At 39.5% G+C, this 20,600-nt stretch overlaps 1 long non-coding RNA gene across 1 annotated transcript; it reads right to left on the bottom strand.

The window, feature by feature from the left end:
- Positions 1-300: 300 nt before the first annotated feature.
- LOC130973503 (uncharacterized) lies at positions 301-2,542 on the bottom strand. Its single transcript, XR_009084155.1, has 4 exons — positions 2,369-2,542; positions 1,955-2,084; positions 1,474-1,686; positions 301-1,336 (listed from the first exon to the last, which is right to left on the bottom strand). It is a non-coding gene; the product is annotated as an uncharacterized LOC130973503 (long non-coding RNA).
- Between the last annotated feature and the right edge of the window lie 18,058 nt (positions 2,543-20,600).

The following is a 20,600-nucleotide window of genomic DNA, read 5'->3' as shown; positions in this document are numbered from 1 at the left end:
CATCATCCACTGCCCAAAACCAAAAGAATAATTATCACTTGGTCGTAGCAGGGCATATCAAAATCTATCTTCAATTTCAAACATATATTGCAACTTTAAAGTTATTGTGAGATAAAAATAAAATTTAAAGAGAGCTGAGGGCAAATAAAAAGTTGGTCAATGGATATCCTTCTCAATTTCATTTAAAAGATTAGATTATATAAAGAAAATATTCCGAGTTAGTTCCAAACTTACCTATCATCATCTTGGAATGCACATAAATCATAAATCGATCAGCACTTTGGGCCTTCATGTAATGAGAACCTGATTTTCGTTTTGCTTTATGCTTTTGTGTTTCTTTTTCAATATGCCAAAGTGTATGACACAAGAGAAAAGCAGACGCAAATCAAAACCTGCAATAGTGAAAATTAAACAGCAGCACTACCGGTACTTTTAATTTGTTAAAACCCCTTTTGCAGGCAGGCTTGGGTAGAATAGGATTATAGACTCAGCCACCATCTGCATGTTTGGCAGCGTTTTGTACAGATATATCCATAGATTAAACAAATTAAAGCATACATCCGAATCTATTAGTGCTTTCCAAAATGAAAAGAAAGAGGCAATTAGTGCTTTCCTATAAGCTAGAAAGAGTAACTTCTGAAGGGAAAAAAAAAAAGCTGAAAAAGTCCCTCACTAAAAGCATTTTTTTTAAACAAATGCTCCCTTTTTAAAATTTCTCCAGTGAAAATAACAAGCAGGCCATAAAAACAAATATCACAGTGAACAAGCAGTTACTAGTTATCATTTACAATTAGACCAAGATAAAATGCCAATGAACATAAGTTATTGTGATTTTCATTGCTTACTAAACACTACACAACAAGTAAGAAGAGTTACCTTGAACAATTTGACAAAGCAATTGCAACAGCACTCAAGAGCTTGCTAGCTTCAGGTGCATCAAGAAGCACACCACTTGCACTTTGAGGAGCAATAACCTAGTGATAACCTAGAAATAGGTGATTCCTTATCCTTTGGGGGAAAAATAAAACATAAGGATTAAACCATACCAAGAATTCTTTTACACCGAAACATAATTGTAGATCATGCAAATCAAAATTCCAGTCCCCATCTTTTACTGTAACAACAAGAAACCAAAATACATTAAACAACAACTATCTCCTGAGCCGCAACCTAAATTTACCAACCACTCACAGCCAAAAGAAATGGGAAAATGTCAAATACCATCAGGGTTGGTCTCAAAATAGTATTCCATGTAGTAACTTTTCATGGCATACTTCATCTCGGATTTCACCTTGTACAAACTACCGGAATTCTCCAAAAGAATTGCACCTTTTTCCTTTAACCAAATAGATTAAAAGAAGCTCATTCAGGTACAGAAATAAAAAATGGCATAACAAAGTTGTCACATATATTCCCAGATTATCCATATGATCAACTAGCATAAGGATAATTGAAATGCCACCACTGACTTACCTGAACTTGTCAATCAAACAAGGTTGAGTGAAACCGAAACAGCAAGTAGAGAATTGCTTCTGGCCGAAATTGAATTTGCAAAAGAGTGCAGCAATGGCAGATTGAGAAACTCCTGAACTTATACAATAAAGAGATACAGATTTGGCACTTGCCATGTAATTGTGTGATGCCATTCTGGTTGAAAGCAAAAAGCAAATTGCATAATCCTCACACCTAAAGATAACAGAATTATAAGAAACATTAGTGGGAACAGTGCAAACAAGGAGACAAACCAAATGCTCTAAAAATAATATCACGCCAAAAAAAAATCGCTACAAAATTCACACTGCTAAGTGTCTTTGTAATTTTTCTCTAAAAATCATAAGCTATCACTCTGGAAAAAAATGTATATATAACAACTTGCTACAAAATTCAGAGAGATAAGCGTCACTGTATATGATATCACAACTATATTAAACTCGAGAAAGGACAGACGACTCACGTTTTCATGATCCAGATGCCTCAGGAGTTTAATCTCACGGAGTGTGCGCTTTGCATCCATGTGATTATCGAACGCGTTCGCTATCTTCTTAACAGCAACCAGCTCATTAGTCTCAGTATTCAACACCGAGCTTCAAAAATCACAACAAACACAAAATTCAGCTTAATCAGTGTCTTAATCTACTACAAAAACAAAACTAACCAAAACCTTAAAAAAAATCGAAGTCAAAATTCTCGCAATCATCATCTTCGAACAATTCAGCTCCGATTTGAACAGCAACACATAAACACACAGATTTTCACAAAAACTCACAGAAAAACTACCGCGATTACAAAAGCGAAAAGAAATCAAAACGACGATTCAACTCAAGAGAAACATGAAAATCAAGAAGAAGAAGCAGAAGTAAGTAGTTACCAAACGAGGAGAAGAAGAAGTCTCACTCTGCCTCTCTACGTGACTGTGATTCCGTCTCTGGTTTCTATTCTCAGACCTTGGAGGAGAAGAAGAAGCCTCACTCTGAAGTCTAAACTCTGATTCTATGAAAGTTTAGGGTTAAATTTTGGAGAAATGAGTGAAACAAGGGACGCGGGAAACCAAATGCGGGAGTGGTGTTTTTGTTGATAAAAATCCACGCCTCTTTTGTCGATTTTAGGTAAAATAAAAATCAACATTTTAATCATCTATTTTATGTAATAAATTTATATCGTTTATTCAGATTAGAAAGAAGATTTCTATCGTCTAAATTTATCGACGGTAAAAATTGTCGATATATTAATTATTAAAATAGACAACTAATTCATCGATTTTAAAGAAAAAAAATTTTAATCACTTCTTTGTCGATAATGTGACGATAAAATTAGAAGGTTAGAAAGTTACTAAAATAATAGACGATATTGTTGTCGATTTTAATATTTTATATCTAATCATCTTTTTTTCATTTTATCGACGACAAGCAGTCGAAAAATATCGACAGAAAAATTGACCGTCAATTTTTGGCATCGATAATTACACAATTTCTTGTAATATGTAATGGAATGATTATGTGGTGACTAGTGACACGTGGCATGCTGATGAGGATGGTTGTGCCACGTGTCACAATGCTATTTGACCACGTGTCACAACAACATTCGTCTGCGTGTCGTCCATTGTGTCATTATTGTAGATACTTTAAGTCCTTAAAATTGAATGTCATGTACTAAACTAATCCTTCACGCATTTTTTTTCATTTTTTTAAATTTAAAATTTTCAATATCTTGAATGCACTAATTTCAATTCTATTTTTTCATATATCATTTAAATACAAGTTGTACCTTCCCAATATCTTCGGCTAACAAACTCACAACCGAGAATAAGTCAAACACTCCATAGACACCAAGAATCTCGCACTAACCAAACTCATACGCTGATTCTCAGTAACAAATCCTAAAAAAATCGAGCATTACTCAAACGTTCACCCAACGAACATTCCCTACCTCCATGTCTATTTAAACAGACGAGCAAATCTCGTCAAGGACAGAAAAATAAGTGAGAATCACAGACTACTGAGAAAACCAAACAATAGCGTCAATCATACAAATACTTTACTTTTACTTTTACCCGTCGAGGTTTATTGAACTCAATACTAACTTGAGCGTCGGAGACTTTTTTGCAGGTTCTACGCCGAGGTTACCAGTTCTGAGGAAAACATTTCCGAGCCTCTGACGTATCACATCGCAGATCAAATCTCGGGAGCTTACCTCACAAGGAACACAAGTATTTTCTAAAAAAATTTAAGATTTTAGTTTTAATTATATAATATCTTTCTATAATAATTTAATATTGGTAAATTTTGTAATATATAAATATGTTATTATAAAAAAAGAATTATATGATTGATTAGATATATTTTTCATAAAAAAACATGTGTTTTTAACAAGAAATCAATAATTAAAATAAATATTTTTGTTTTTATGAAATATACGTTTCCGTTGTGTGTAAGTGGGCTAGACTGAAGGTATTTCAAGCATCCTCACTACTATCTCTGACCTCTTCGGTCTAGACGAAAGAGGTTGGAGATGGTAGTGAGGGTACTTGAAATGCCTTCACGCTAACTTCAAGATGGCAGTTAAGGGTATTTGCAAGAGGAAAAATATTTTATAAAAGCATTCAAAGAGGTCGGAGAAGATAGTGAGAATGCTTGAAATGCCTTCACGTCAACTCCAAGACGTCAGTTAGGGATATTCACAAAAGAAAAATATTTTATAAAAATATTTGTATTTGAATAACATGTGAAAAAATAAAAAAATAGAATTAAAATGAATGCATTTAAAGATATTGATAATTTTGAATTGATAGAAAAAATGAGAAAAAACTGATAAAGAGACTAATTTGGTGTACGAAATTCAATTTCAAGAACTAAAATGAGTCACTTAATGCAAAATGAGAAATTAATATGGTGCATCAACAAGGATGACACAATGATGACACATAGACAAATACTATTGCAACACGTGGCACAAATGGACACGTGGTCAAATAACATTGTGACACGTGACACAACCATCCACATTAACATGTCACATGTCACTAGCCACCACATCATCATATACTATTATACGTGGTCAAATTAAAAAATGACATATGTCATCACGTTGTTAATAAAAGATAGATCAAAGACTAACATAATGTATTTTTGTCAATTTCAAAAAATAATTAATGCAATTAAAATTTCAGACGATTCACGACGTTAATCTCAAAAATCATTTTGAGTTTAACTTATAATGAAAGCTTTTCATAAATTGTATAAGAGTGGGAGGTCAACATCCCTTGCAGCGCTTCCAAGTTCCAACATTTTCATGTGAAGCGTGAAGCAGTGGATGCTGTATAAGAAATTAAGAACATGGCCACAGCCTCACATGCATACAGGAAGATATTTTTGTTTAATTTAGAATTTTTTTAAGGGGGGAGAGAGGAGAGGGGTTGTTCTGGTTCTCAAAATAGAGACAAAATTTATCTCCTAGTTGTTTTTTTTTTTTAATTCAATTATCAAATTACTTAGTTATAAAAAGAGAAATTGATGTATATAAAAATTAGATTATATAAAATGTATATTAAAATTAATTATTAGTGCAAGATATACATCAATAAATAAAATATATATTAAAAATAAGTTAAATTATATATATATAATAATTAATTTTAATAGTTAATTTTAATGTATATCTCATATTTTTTATAAAAGTTATTAGTGAAAAAAGAATTAGACTAAATAAACATTAATTAAAGAAAAAATTAAGTTAATTTGATTTACTATTGATATAGCAGTGTAAATTGAAGGTTTAACTATTCTCTTGTTTTCTATAGTTTTACGAAATTTTTAATTAGGTCTCTATACTTTTTTTTTCTTTTTAATTGAGTCCTTGCACCAATTTTTTTAAAATTGGATCCTTATACGTTTTTTTTCTTTTATTTGAGTCCTTGTACCAATTTTTTTTAGTTGAGTTCCTATACAATTAAACCAATTACTATCAAGAGAACTTAATCGAAAAAAAATTTCGTACAGGGACCAAATTAAAAAAAATTATAAAGATCTAATTGAAAATTTCACAAAACTATAAAAAACAATAGAGCAATTAAACCTAAATTAAATCTAATTGATTTGATTTATATTAAAAATGTGTAAATCAAATTTAATTATTTTAATTTACATAAATTTATTTTAAAATATATATGTAAACTACTGTTACGGCCCGGCCCAGAAACAGCTTTGGGCCGACCCGACCCAATCGGTACCCGACCCGGACAGGCGCCCGCCACCCGACCCGGACACGCGTCCTGTACGGCGCACACACGGCTGCAGGACAGCGTCCTTGGGAATATGGGCCTGTCCCATAAGGGGCCCACGACTGACATGTATATAAGGGGAAGACTGGCTCTTCCCCCGAGGTACGTCACTTTTTACATCACTCCCCCTGCTTGTACGATTTCTGACTTGAGCGTCGGAGTGTCTTTGCAGGTGGCACCCCCCCTCGTCCATTCATCAGCTCAAGTTCTCGTCAGCTCGCCTAGCCGCTACCAGCGTGACCCGAGCTAAGGCATCCTCACCCATTCACTTGTACATCCGACCTGTCCGGAACCCGAATACCGAACATTGGCGCCGTCTGTGGGGACGCCTAAATGGAAGTCGCGTTAGGTCCCGGCGACCGAGCTCGAGCAGAAGGGGTGGCCTCCGTCGCCTCGCAAGGGGGAGGTCGGAGATCCCCCCAAAACCGCACGAGAACACGACCATTTGGGGGGACGGGCGGCGATAGCGCCATAATAATGCAGGAGCTACGCCACAGAGTCCAGAACCTAGAACGACAGCTGGCCGACCGGGAACGAGATGGACAGTCCACCGATCCGAGCTATACCCCCTCTCCCGAGGAGGAGGAGGAGAGCTCTCACCGGAGCCGCTCGCGGCGTATATCTGCATCCCGGATGGAAGCTGAGGGCACGCAAGAAGAGTCACCTATTCTAAGAAGACGGAATGACACGGTCATCTACTCTCGCGGCAGGCAATCGCGCCGAACGGCAAGAGGTCGTGAAGAAGGAGAAAGGGGATCCGAGAGAACACGACAACCTGTGATAATGGGTGTTACGCCGTTCCACCGATCTATCCTCGAGGTCCGGTTGCCGAAACACTTCGACAAACCAACGGACATGAGGTATGACGGAACTCAAGACCCTTTGGAACATCTCACGGCCTTTGAGGCTAGAATGAACCTAGAGGGAGTAGGCGACGAAGTGAGATGCCGCGCATTCCCGGTGACCCTAGCAGGACCAGCGATCAGATGGTTTAACGGCCTCCCGCAAGGTTCCATCTACAGTTTTTCAGACATCAGTCGTGCGTTCCTGGCCCAATTCACAACGCGGATCGCGAAGGCTAAGCACCCCATCAACCTTCTAGGGGTAACCCAGAGACAAGGAGAACCGACAAGGAAGTACTTGGATCGGTTCAATGACGAATGCTTGGAAATTGACGGCTTAACCGACTCGGTGGCCAGTCTTTGCCTAACGAACGGCCTCCTCAATGAGAACTTCCGAAAACACCTTACCACGAAGCCGGTTTGGACGATGCATGAAATCCAAACAGTGGCCAAGGAGTACATAAATGACGAGGAAGTTAGCCGAGTCGTGGCCGCCAATAAACGGCAGTCCGGTTATAGCCAAGCACGGCAAACCGTCGACGGAGAGAGAGCAAAGGAAAAAGCTAGGGAGGAAGCGTCAAACAGGGCACCTCGACCGTTCCCCCGGGTCGGGAAATTCAATAACTACACTCCCCTCACCCTCCCCATTGTGGAGGTCTACCAGCAGATAGCGGAGAAGGGAATTCTCCCAAGGCCCCGACCACTTAAGGACCGAACAGGAGGAAACAAGAACCTTTACTGTGATTACCACAAGGGTTATGGCCACCAAACGCAGGATTGTTTTGACCTGAAGGACGCACTGGAACAGGCGATAAGGGAGGGAAAATTAGCAGCGTTCTCCCATCTCATCAGGGAACCGAGGAGACGCTATCGCGATCAAGACGACGAAGGCAAAACCCGTTCGGCCAAACGACGACAAGAACCCGAAGACAGAGATCACGGCCTCACTGTGATAAACGTGGTAACGGCAAAAAACACTGCACCAAAGTCCCGTTCGGCACACAAAAAAGACGCCAAGGTTCTGGCGATCTCATCACCACCAGCACAAAGCACCAAAAAACCTCCGTCCATTTCCTTCGGTCCGGAAGACCAATGGTTCAGCGACGCCCCGGAAAACCCCCCCATGGTCATAACGGCCAGGGTGGGAACCGGCCTCGTCAAACGGATCCTTGTCGACACAGGAGCTGATTCAAATATCATGTTCCGCAACGTGTTCGACGCGCTCGGTTTAAAGGATGCCGACCTAACGACTCACCAGCACGGGGTTATCGGGTTAGGCGATCACTTCATCAAACCAGACGGAGTCATTTCCCTACCAATCTCGATGGGGCAGAACCAGGGCCGGAGATCGGCAATGGCCGAGTTCGTAATTCTCCGAGACTCCACAGCCTACAACATCATCTTGGGAAGAAAGACAATCAATGATTTTGAGGCCATAATCAACACCAAGCTGCTAGTTATAAAGTTCGTCACCGATGAGGGATCTGTAGGGACCATAAGGGGAGACCTCGAGACGGCGGTCGCGTGCGACAACGCCAGTCTCTCCCTTAGAAAGAAATCCAAGGAAGCATCCGGCGTATTCCTAGCCGACCTCGATGCTCGAGTAGAGGACAATCCGAGGCCGGAACCAGAAGGGGACCTGGAGAAATTTAGCATCGGTGACGAAGGGGAAAAGTTCACATTCGTTAACAAGAACCTCCCTCACGAGCTGAAGGAGCCTTTGATTGAAATGATAAGGGCCAACAAGGACCTGTTCGCATGGACACCTGCCGACATGCCGGGCATTGACCCACAAATCGCTTCACATCACCTGGCCGTCAAGCCGGAAGCACGACCAGTGGCTCAACGAAGGAGAAAGATGTCAGCGGAAAGAGCCGAGGAGGTGGCCAAGCAAACGGCCGGCCTCCTAGAAGCAGGCTTCATACGAGAAGTGAACTACTCGACGTGGCTCTCAAATGTGGTGTTGGTAAGAAAACACAATGGCAGATGGAGAATGTGCGTGGACTACTCTGACCTTAACAAAGCATGCCCCAAAGATTGCTTCCCCCTCCCCAACATAGATGCACTTGTCGACTCCGCGGCGGGGTACCGGTATCTGAGTTTCATGGACGCCTACTCCGGTTACAATCAGATACCGATGCACCGACCAGACGAAGACAAAACGGCGTTCATAACGCCAGGAGGAACCTTTTGCTACAAGGTAATGCCGTTTGGCTTGAAGAATGCAGGGGCGACATATCAAAGACTGATGAACAGGATATTCCACGAACTCATAGGGAAAACGGTCGAAGTCTACGTGGACGACATCCTGACAAAAACAACACGACCTGACGATCTCCTAAACGACCTGGCAAGTGTGTTTGCGTCCCTTCGTCAACATGGTATGAGGCTGAACCCCCTCAAGTGCGCCTTCGCCATGGAAGCCGGCAAATTCCTGGGGTTTATGATAACTCAGAGAGGGGTAGAAGCCAACCCGGAGAAATGCCAAGCAATACTTCAGATGAAGAGCCCGGGCTGTGTCAAGGATGTCCAGAGGTTGGCAGGGCGATTGACATCACTTTCCCGGTTTCTCGGAGCTTCGGCGACCAAGGCCCTGCCATTCTTCAACCTCATGAAGAAAGGGATGGCGTTTGAATGGACACCCGCGTGCGAAGAAGCCTTCCAACACTTCAAGGAAATCCTAGCGGCACCCCCCGTTCTCGGGAAGCCAAGGGACGGGGAACCACTATACCTGTACCTCGCTATAACAAGCGAAGCCCTGGCCGCAGTACTAGTGCGGGAAGACGGGAGGACCCAGCAACCAGTCTACTTCATAAGCAGGGCCCTACAAGGAGCAGAGTTAAGATATAGCAAATTGGAAAAGCTAGCCTTAGCACTCCTGACTTCCTCGAGGAGATTAAAACAGTACTTCCAGAGTCACCAAGTGGTCGTCAGAACAGACCAAGGGATCCGGCAAGTTCTCCAAAAACCCGATCTGGCGGGAAGAATGATGACTTGGTCCATCGAACTCTCCCAATATGACATACGGTACGAGCCCCGGCAAGCCATCAAGGCGCAGGCCATGGCGGATTTCTTGGTTGAAATAACAGGAGACCCAGGCGAAGACATGGGAACACGGTGAAAGCTCCATGTAGACGGAGCCTCCAACCAGACCTTCGGAGGAGCCGGGATCATCCTAGAAAGTCCAAATGGGGTCGTATACGAACAGTCGGTTAGGTTCGAGTTTCCCATCTCGAACAACCAAGCAGAATACGAAGCCCTCATAGGAGGCTTGACCCTAGCAGCAGAGGTCGGTGCAAAAAGGCTGGAAGTATGCAGCGATTCCCAAGTCGTCACTTCCCAAGTAAACGGCAGCTACCAAGCCAAGGACCCCTTGTTGCAGAAGTACTTGGAAAAAGTCAAGAGCTTGAGCCAAAAGTTCGAGGAGGTCACGATCCAGCATGTACCCAGAGAAAGGAACACACGAGCAGACCTCCTATCAAAGTTAGCCAGCACAAAGCCAGGGGAGGGAAACCGGTCTCTCATCCAAGGCATGACAAGGGAACCTGCAATTGTACTACACACAACAACCCTAAGTTCTTCGTGGATAGACCCCATCACGAACTACCTAGAACACGGCCAAGTCCCTGCTGACGAAAAGGATGCGGGGAAGTTAAGAAGAGAAGCGGCCAAGTACGCCGTCATCCAAGGACAGCTGTTCAGAAAAGGGCTCAGCCAACCCCTACTGAAGTGCCTACACCCCGACCAAACGGACTACGTCCTCAGGGAAGTCCACGAGGGCTGCTGTGGGCACCACATCGGAGGAAAAGCCCTAGCAAGGAAACTAATCCGAGCCGGATACTACTGGCCATCGATGATGGCAGATTCCAAAGAATTTGTGAAAAAGTGCGTAAAGTGCCAACAGAACGCCAACTTTGCCAGAGCGCCGGCCTCCGAGTTAAGTTTGTTGACGACCTCCCGGCCATTCGCTCAGTGGGGAGTCGACCTCTTAGGGCCCTTCCCAGTCGGCCCGGGGCAGGTCAAATATCTCATAGTGGCAGTCGATTACTATACCAAATGGATAGAAGCCGAACCACTAGCTAGCATATCCTCGGCCAATTGCAGAAAATTCATATGGAGGCAGGTGATAACGCGATTCGGGATACCTGAAGTCGTCATCTCGGACAACGGCACGCAGTTTACCGACAAGAAGTTCACGGAGTTCCTCAACGGCCTGGGCATAAAGCAAAGGTTCTCTTCGGTAGAGCACCCCCAGACGAACGGACAAGTGGAGTCCGCCAACAAAGTTATCCTCTCGGGTTTAAAAAAGAGGTTGGACAACAAGAAGGGTGCTTGGGCTGACGAGTTAGCATCGGTCCTCTGGTCCTACCGAACAACCGAGCAATCCTCCACCAAGGAAACTCCTTTCCGATTAACATACGGGGTAGATGCGGTGATCCCCGTAGAGATCGGGGAACCGAGTCCGCGGTTGCTGCTGAAGGGAGTGGAAGAACCCGTAGAAAAAGATCTGATTGATGAAGCCCGGGAAATGGCCCATTTGACGGAAACAGCGCTAAAACAAAGGATAGCCCTGCGCTACAACACCAAAGTGCTCAAGAGGGACTTCGAGCCTGACGACCTCGTCCTGAGGCGGAATGATATCGGCCTACCGACCCCCGGAGAAGGCAAGCTAGCGGTAAACTGGGAAGGCCCTTACAGAGTAAAGAGGGTGATGGGAAAAGGAGCCTTTAAGTTAGAGAGGCTCGATGGCAAGGAGGTCCCGAGGACATGGAACGCGGACAACCTGAGAAGATTCTACTCCTAAAAGACGGAACGGCATGCCGGCTAATCTAGCTAAGTAGTCAATTTGTCATTTATAGTAACTTTCAAATCCTTTATGTGATTACCGAATAAGATATACTTGTGCAAACTCTCCACCATGCTCTATCTAAGTTTTTCAGATAAACCGTTCCATCGTGACTAACAACGACGCGCGTCCCGGGACTGATCACCTCGGGAAGTCGCCAATCAACGTCATAACAAACTACACGAAAGGCTACGGGCCACCAGTCTAAGCAACTTCAAACCAAAAACGGCTAATAGAAACAATAACAGAGCAGGCGAGTAAACGACAAGTATAAACCAATACGGTTAGAAATGATAACGCGTTCAGACAAATAAAAAGCTTATCACGACAACATGGGCAAACGACTAAAATGGTCATTAATCACAAGCCAAAATAAAACGGCTAAATTGTTCACAAGCCAAAAACGGCTAAGACTAAAATAGTTTACAAGTCATAACAAAGCGGCTGCACAAAAAGCGGTAAACGAAAAATTCACTTCTTGGGGACGTCGACAACCTTGCCGTCAAGAATAACCTTGCGGACGCCGATCGCCGACGTGTCGAACTCAGGAGCAACAACTTTAATTTGAGCTTTGAGGGCTTCCTCAGTACCCAAGATCGCAGCCTTGCCCTGCTTAACGACATCTTTATACTTCACCTTCCACGTCGCCAGCTCGGCCTCCGCGGCCTGCTTCTCTTTCTCGATCTCGGCCACACGCTTTTGCGCCGCACCGACCTGCTTCTCCAAAGCCATCTCGCGCTCCACCAAACGTTCAATTGTCGCGTCCGACTCCTTCTGTTTCTTCTCGGCAGCTGTCAACTTTTGTTCGGCGGCAGTAGCTTTCTGATCAGCAGTGGTGGCCTTCTTCTCGGCGGCATCCAACTTCTCCGAAGATTGAGTCAGCTGCTCCCGGAGAGTTTCAACTTCACTCTTTAACTCATTATTGGCTTTCCCACTAGCTTCCAGCTTCCTACGGAGGGACTCCATCCCGGACAGCTCAAACTCTGCCTTCCGGGCTATCACGGCACCCCGCAGAAGCGTCCGGTACATCCACCTCGCTTGCCCGGCAAGAGAGGACTCGTGGAAGAACTCCTCCGTACCAGGGACCAGTTGGGTATCTATGAAGTTGCTTGCATCAAAGTTCCTCTCCATGACAGTGAGGACTCCCTCGGGGCTAGATGACGCCGTGGAAGCTTTCTTTCTTTTTCTTGGGTTGGGGACCTCTTCCACCTCCACATCCGGGCCAAGAACAGAACCATCAGTTCCTGCCACCTCGTGAACAGGGGAGGCATGGACGGCCTTACCACTCTCGACCGCGGCACCCTGAGACGAGGTACCGATTCCATCGGTTGCGGCTCTCTGCTCGGGAACGTCTTTGTTCTCCGGAGCATCAGGTCCCTCGGGAGCCGGTTGCTCGTCACTCTCCTCATCACCTCCGCCGAGGAAAGTCTGGAACAAGTCGGGAAGACCCGTCACCGAAGCCGACATATCCACTACATGAAAACAAAGAAGGTCGGTTAGCCGCCACACAATATCAATAAAGGTAATAGATAAAGGGTAAAGTAAAGAGTTTCTCACAAATATAATTACGACCGGAATCCCGATCACCCATGAGGAGATGGGGGTTTACCGGGTTCTTCCCGAAAACCGCGTTTAACACCTCGGCAATCTGCTGATCTTCTGCCGACATGTTTTTATAAACCACCTTAATAAAACTATTGGATCCGGCCCCGAAGCTCCAATAGGTCGGGATAAGCCGTACCCCCTCCAGGGACAACCAAAAGGGGTGGCGACCTTTGGCCGGACGGACCTTGAAATACTTGTCCTTAAACCCATGATAAGAGTCTTCGAACAAGCCGAAAATCTTCCGGCCCTGAGCAGCCCGGAAGGACATGAACCCTTTCCTATGTTTCCCTTGTTTGGTAGGGTTTGTGAGGGTGAAGAAAAAGAGGAAGACATCCACGGACACCGGCAGGTCGAGATATTCACAAATCATCTCGAAACAGCGGATTGAAGCCCAACTGTTCGGATGCAACTGCGACGGTGACACAGAAATTCGGTTTAAGAGCGCCATTTGAAAGGCTGAGAACGGAATGCGGACTCCGACTTGAGTGAACATGGCCTTGTAGAACCAAATCCAGTCGGCGACCTGGCGGGGTTGGAAGTTGATTTCATACAGCCGCTCATGAGCAGCCGGGACGAAGGCGTCATAATTGGCCTCCTCGTCAGTCCCTCCACACAAGTACCCGGCCTGTCGGAACTCGGTGAGCTCCTCTTCGCTCATTTGGTTGGGTGAGTCCCTTACATCTGAGACGACCCAAGCATACTGGTCGTAAGCCGCCGGGTTAACGGATGCTCGGGAGACCGTGCGAGCCATACCTACATGGGGGTACCATCCAGTTAGTCTAAGAGATCGGTTGCTCAAGCCGAACACACACGCCACCCTCACGACTTCCCGACTAAGACCAAACAAGACTAAACGACCAAAAGAACGAAAGAAAACCTACCCTGGAATGGTACTTTTCCCCCTAACACGCCTACTCGTGACTAAAAAGTTACACAGTGACATCAAAAGAACCAGGGCAACAAGCATACCAAAAATAATGCATAAAGAGGGAAATGATTCGAAGATTTACCTAAAGTTGATGAAGAAGGATGATCGCGGATCTTGAGATAATGCAGAAACGGAGGCACCACAGCAAACACTTTGAAATCTTGTAGCAAGGAGGAAGAAAAGAAGAGCAGGGAAGTGTGGAAAGTGTAGAAACACCAAAATCAATCGTTTAAAAACGGCCTCCAAAGCGCGAAACTGCTAAGGGCAAAATAGTCTTTTCAAATGGGGTTTTTACCTCATTATGAGCATTCAATGCTCAGCGCAGGAAACGAGGCGATGGAACGGTTGCTTGAGCAAACCAAGAGACGCGCGTTGGGGGCACACCTTCCCCACGAGCGGCCGACCAGACGAGGTGCAAGACGACACGCCATTGATAGCTCCCACGGCTACCATTGGCGCGTGGGGGCACTGTTACGGCCCGGCCCAGAAACAGCTTTGGGCCGACCCGACCCAATCGGTACCCGACCCGGACAGGCGCCCGCCACCCGACCCGGACACGCGTCCTGTACGGCGCACACACGGCTGCAGGACAGCGTCCTTGGGAATATGGGCCTGTCCCATAAGGGGCCCACGACTGACATGTATATAAGGGGAAGACTGGCTCTTCCCCCGAGGTACGTCACTTTTTACATCACTCCCCCTGCTTGTACGATTTCTGACTTGAGCGTCGGAGTGTCTTTGCAGGTGGCACCCCCCCTCGTCCATTCATCAGCTCAAGTTCTCGTCAGCTCGCCTAGCCGCTACCAGCGTGACCCGAGTTAAGGCATCCTCACCCATTCACTTGTACATCCGACCTGTCCGGAACCCGAATACCGAACAACTACCTTTTTATTTTAGGACATTAATATAATGTTAAACGTTAAATGTATTGTTTAAGTGAATTATCCATAGCTCGGAACGATATATAAAAATCTTATTAACATTTATAAAATTGTATAAATTAAAAAAATATTTATAAAAATAGTCAAAATTTATCTTATTTAATATTTATCAATTTTAATATAAAATAACATTTAAATTATTTTATTTGTCTCTTTAAAAACACCATGGCACCATAAATTATTTATTCACGATAGAAGTAGGCATATGTATAACAATATATGGATCGGAAATACATACATAGAAATTAAACAGACTGACAGCCATAGAAAGAGATTAAAGGGAATAGATCGATTTCACCTAAAATAAACACAGATAGACATACAGATATTAATTGATTAAATCTCATGCATCACAAAATCATACATAAAATTAAATGCAGGGTAAATATAGGTAGGAGAGACATTATTAGCATGAGTTTAGCTTGGTTCTTGTGTAGTCATCAATATTACATTTCTTTCCTGGCGCGTTTGTGCACTTGGTGTAACCATTACCTCCTGGACAGGTAGCTGCTGGACTATTGGAGAGCCTGTGTTTTGGGTCTTCCAAAAAAAAGCTTATACAACCACAAAAAGGCTCATTTTTTTGGTTATTGAAGAGAAGAATGTGTTATGCTCAGTTATGGGATAAAGGGGTGCGTAACGTTATTGTGGGACAGAAATTTCTGATATGCTAAAGTAACAAGTCGGATCATGCAACTTATATGAGAGAGAAAATAAAATTTATAAATCGGACGGTCCAATTTGCAAGGAGGAAAATTCGAATTTTGGATGTAGCAAATCGGATCGTCCGTTTTGTTTTATATATATATATATATATATATATATATATATATATAAATATATATATAAATCGTTAATCAATTCGAACCATCCGAATTATATAGTTTAATGTTTTTTTGAATTATCTGGAACTACTCAATAGGTCTAAATTGTGCAGATGCATTTATATAAAATTGGGCAACACAATAACAAATCAGTAGATAGTCTAACTCAAACATTACCATTGAATTAAATTTTCTCTCTCTCTCTCCATATATATATATATATTTCTAACTATTAGTTACTTATTATCATTTCTTAACTTTCTATCAATAATAATAATAATAATAATAATAATAATAATAATAATAATAATAATAATACCGTCACTGACCCTAAATTTAAACAACTAATAACCTATAATTAAATTTTTAATAATAATAATAATAATACCGCCACTTATCCTAAATTTAAACTACTAACAACCTATAATTAAAATTTTAATAATAATAATTATAATTTTCAATTAATAATAATAATAATAATAATAATAATAATAATAATAATAATAATAACATGTATAAACATTCTCAGTTTTCATGTTGAGCTAGTAGTACTAACAGCAACAATAACTACTATTATAACTCTCAAATACTAAATCGGAGGGTGTGACTATGCAAAGCCTTATGCTGGGTTATGGGGCACCGTTGCGGGGAGCAACATCAACGCAACACGTGGTGGGAGAAGGACATATCGGACTCTCCGATTTGTTGCAACAATGCGGATCCTCCGATTTGGCTTCGAGATTTCGGACCGTCCGATTTGTCTATAACTAATCCCACAAGTTGGTAAAGCTCACCCACACCCCATATCTCCGTCCTACTCCAATCCTTCTTCCATAACAAAAATAAAAAGCGCCACAAAAATGCATCCTACGTTTTGTTATTTCAAAATATAAATAGAAATAATGCCCATCACTAAACATAGACTACGTTTGGGCTTATACGAAATAAAAAAATTTTAAAACCTTCCAAAAGACAAAACACAGGCTGTGTTTATCTAGTATACTAAAATAAATAAATAAATAAATAAATAAAAAGTAAAACATAAGTTGCCTTGACACTATACCAGTAAATTTTTTTATATGTCTATTTTATTGCACTACATCAATATTTTTTTCATAAAGAAAAAAATGAACCTTATTTATAATTATTTTATTTTATTTAATATTATGTGTTAAAAGAAAAAGTAAGTATATAGAACTGACGGTCATGTTAAATATTGATATACATATGCCTACTTCTATAGTGAATAAAGAATTAATTAATGGTGCCATGGTGTTCTTAATTCTCAAAAACGTTAAAGAGATAAAAAAAATTAAATTTATCATATTTAATATTTATTAATTTTAATAATAATTAATAAATATTAAATAAAATAAATTTTAACTATTTTTTAATTAATTTATTTTTTTACCAAATACTTTTATTTCTCTAATTTATACAATTCTATAAATGTTAATAAGATCTTTTATAGATCGTTCATAAATGAGCTCTACTTCACTCAAGTGACATCTTTAATCCATGTTACATGATCTTTGCTATGTTATTGATCAGCCCACCTCCTTTATTTCTTGATTAACTACTTCTCTTACTTCTTATAACTGAAAAGAAAAATTTTAATATGCTAACAATTATTATGTTTCTTCTTTAATATAATCATTATTATTTTCATTTTAAATAAGGAAAATGTTAAAAAAATTTGGAAAAAAAAATCACAGATAAAAAATATAAATAATGAAAAAATAACATATAACAAAAAAATTAGAACCATTTTTTTTAAACTAACAAACCGTATTCTTTTCTTTTTCTTAATTCTCTCTACAATAATCATATATACTCTCAACTTTTATTCATTTTCTATTGGTGAATTTTAGTATATAGAGCAAAAAGTCATACAGATTTAAAGATTTGTTTACACTACACTTTCTAAAACCACACTTTTTACTTTAAACCGTAACTCTTCACAAAAAAAAGTGTCACTTAATGGATTAAGTAAATTAGAAGATTTAAGAGAAGAAATAATTAAGTTATCAAAATTAATAGATCAAAAATTAATGATTTTAACTAATGTTAACTATAATGACACCGAATTCTTAAAATCAATACAAAATGATTTTTCTCAAAATCTTTATTTTACTATAAGTTTTATTGAAGGACTTCAAAAACCTGAAAAAACTTATTTTTCACACGGAATTTCTAAAAAATGTTACCATGGAAATGATTCCCCACATCTTTATCATACTTTTAACCCACAATTAAATTCTATAGTAGATATGCTTGAAGAAATATTAGTATCCATAAAATTTTAAAGAAATAAAGAAAAAGAGAATCCCAAAGAAGAAAAATTTCAAAATATAATCAACATAACAGATCTAAAAGTAAAACCACCACTAAAATTATGAATATTGAAGAAAAATTAGAAGAAGTTACAATGCTTTTTAAACAATTAAAAATGGCTCAAGAAAATAATATTATGGAACAAGGATTTCAAATAGAAGAAGAATTTGTAAATTCTGAAAATATAGAAAATGAAGAACACATCCTAGATTATTCAAGTGACGAAGAACCAGCAATTCCAATACAAGTAAAAAATGAAGCTGGAACATCTAAAGATAATCAATCTCAATTTAAATGGAAAACAGATTTTGATAATTATGCTTTTAAAAAAGAGTTTATAAATAAAGATTCAAAATATTCAAAAATACCATCAAAATACGTTCCTAAAATCCAGGAAATGGAAGGAGAAAGAATGCTTGATTTAGACTGTAAAACGAATGAAAAAGAAATTTTCGAAAATTGGTTGAATTCCTTTTTATTAGAAGCTTTTACTAATCCAAAGCTTAGTGATTTGTCTGGAAGAGATATTTGGAATTACATAGGATTTCATACTAAAGGAACTATAAGAGATTATATGGCATCAATAGAAAACCAAATAATAGAAGAATTAGCAACAAAAACAACAGCTTATGATAAGATATTATATATAATGATGATTCTATATAAAGAATTTTTTGAAAAAAATATTATAGATCATAGACAAGAAGTCTATAATAAAGAATATCAAGAAGCAAAAAACCATTTAGCTAATATTCAGATATATGATCTATGTAATGTAGAGTCTTATATATGTGAATATAGAATACATTATTACAAATTAAAAAAAGAAGATAAAAATTATTATCTTAGTATGTATATAACAAAACTTCCATATCCTGCTAATGAATTTATAATGGGAAGATTTATAAGAGAAATAAATAGAGGGACAATTGAAAATAATTTTGGTGGAGCAACCTCTGCAATAAGAGAGGAAATAAAAGAATGTTGTATGCAAGAAGCAACTCAAAAAAGATTTACAAATATAATTAGAATTTGCTGTCAGGATAATGAAGAGATACCCCAAAAATATGGGCTTAATAAAAATTTTCAAAGAAAAAGAAAATACCAATTTAGAAAAAGAAAATACTATCCAAACTGGAGAAAAAAGAGGTATTTTAGAAAAAGAAATAACAATAAAAACAAAAAGACAAAAAAGTGACTATTGCCCGAATAAAAAAGAAAACTGTAAGTGTTAGTATTGCCAAGAAGAAGGACACTATGCAAATGAATGTCCGAAAAAGAAGGATAAAAAAGATCTTATTAAACAAATAGAAATTGCTAAGTCTTGTTTCATGGAACCTTTAGAGGAATCTGATGATAACTTAGACTATATTTTTGAATATGTCTCAGAAACAGACTCAGAGACTGAGTAATAATGCCACATTTATTACTATAAAAATAACATAAAAGTTTATAAATGCTTTTATAGATTCTGGAGCAACACAATGCTTTGCTAGTTCAAATATAAAACTTGATTGGAAAAAATTAAAGAAACCATTAAGAGTTAGAATAGCTGACAAATCAATACATAAAATTGACCAAAAAGCAGAAATTGCTGAAATTTTTATTCAAAATTATAGATTCATTATTCCATCTATATATATGTTAGATTTCGGGATGGATTTTATCATAGGAAATAACTTTTTAAAGCTATATCATCCATTCATTCAAGAATTAACATATATAGTTTTAAAAGCTCCACACGATTCTTCAATAAATCAAAAATCAAAACGTATAAAAATACCAACTACTACTATAGATAAGATCTTAAAATTTAAAATATTTTTTATATTAGAAACATGTTATTTAAATTTATACTTTCAGATAAACATTCCCAAAAATAATCTTGAAATAAAGATAAAAGAACTTTTGGATGAAATTTGTGCTGAAAATCCTTTAGATATTAAAAATACAAATAACGAATTAGTAAGCATTAAATTAAAAGATCCTACAAAAGAGATAAATGTTCCAAATAAAATTTCTTATTCCGCAAGAGATAGAGAAGAGTTCTCATTAGAATGTAGAGATCTTTTGGAAAAAGGAATTATAAGATTAAGTAAAAGTTCTCATGCGGCTCCAGCCTTTTATGTTGAAAACAATAATGAAATTAAAAGGGGAAAACGAAGAATGGTTATTAACTATAAGAAGATGAATGAAGCAACTATTGGTGATGCTCATAAACTTCCAAGAAAAGACTCTATTTTAGAAAAAATCAAAGGAGCAACTTGGTTTTCATCTCTTGATGCAAAATCAGGATATTGGCAACTTCGTTTAGACGAAGAAACAAAGAAATTAACTGCTTTTACTTGCCCAACAAAAGAATTAACAAGTGTGTTGCTCTATGAATGGAATGTATTACCATTCGGATTAAAACAAGCCCCAGGTATTTATCAAAGGTTTATGGAAGAAAATATAAAAGAGTTAAATGAATTTGTTTTAGTATATATTGATGATATACTAATTTT

The sequence above is a fragment of the Arachis stenosperma genome, chromosome 4, assembly GCF_014773155.1.
Source record: "Arachis stenosperma cultivar V10309 chromosome 4, arast.V10309.gnm1.PFL2, whole genome shotgun sequence".
NCBI lineage: Eukaryota > Viridiplantae > Streptophyta > Magnoliopsida > Fabales > Fabaceae > Arachis > Arachis stenosperma.
The sequence above is the reverse complement of the archived record's forward strand: the minus strand, read 5'-3'. Positions and strand labels throughout refer to the sequence as shown.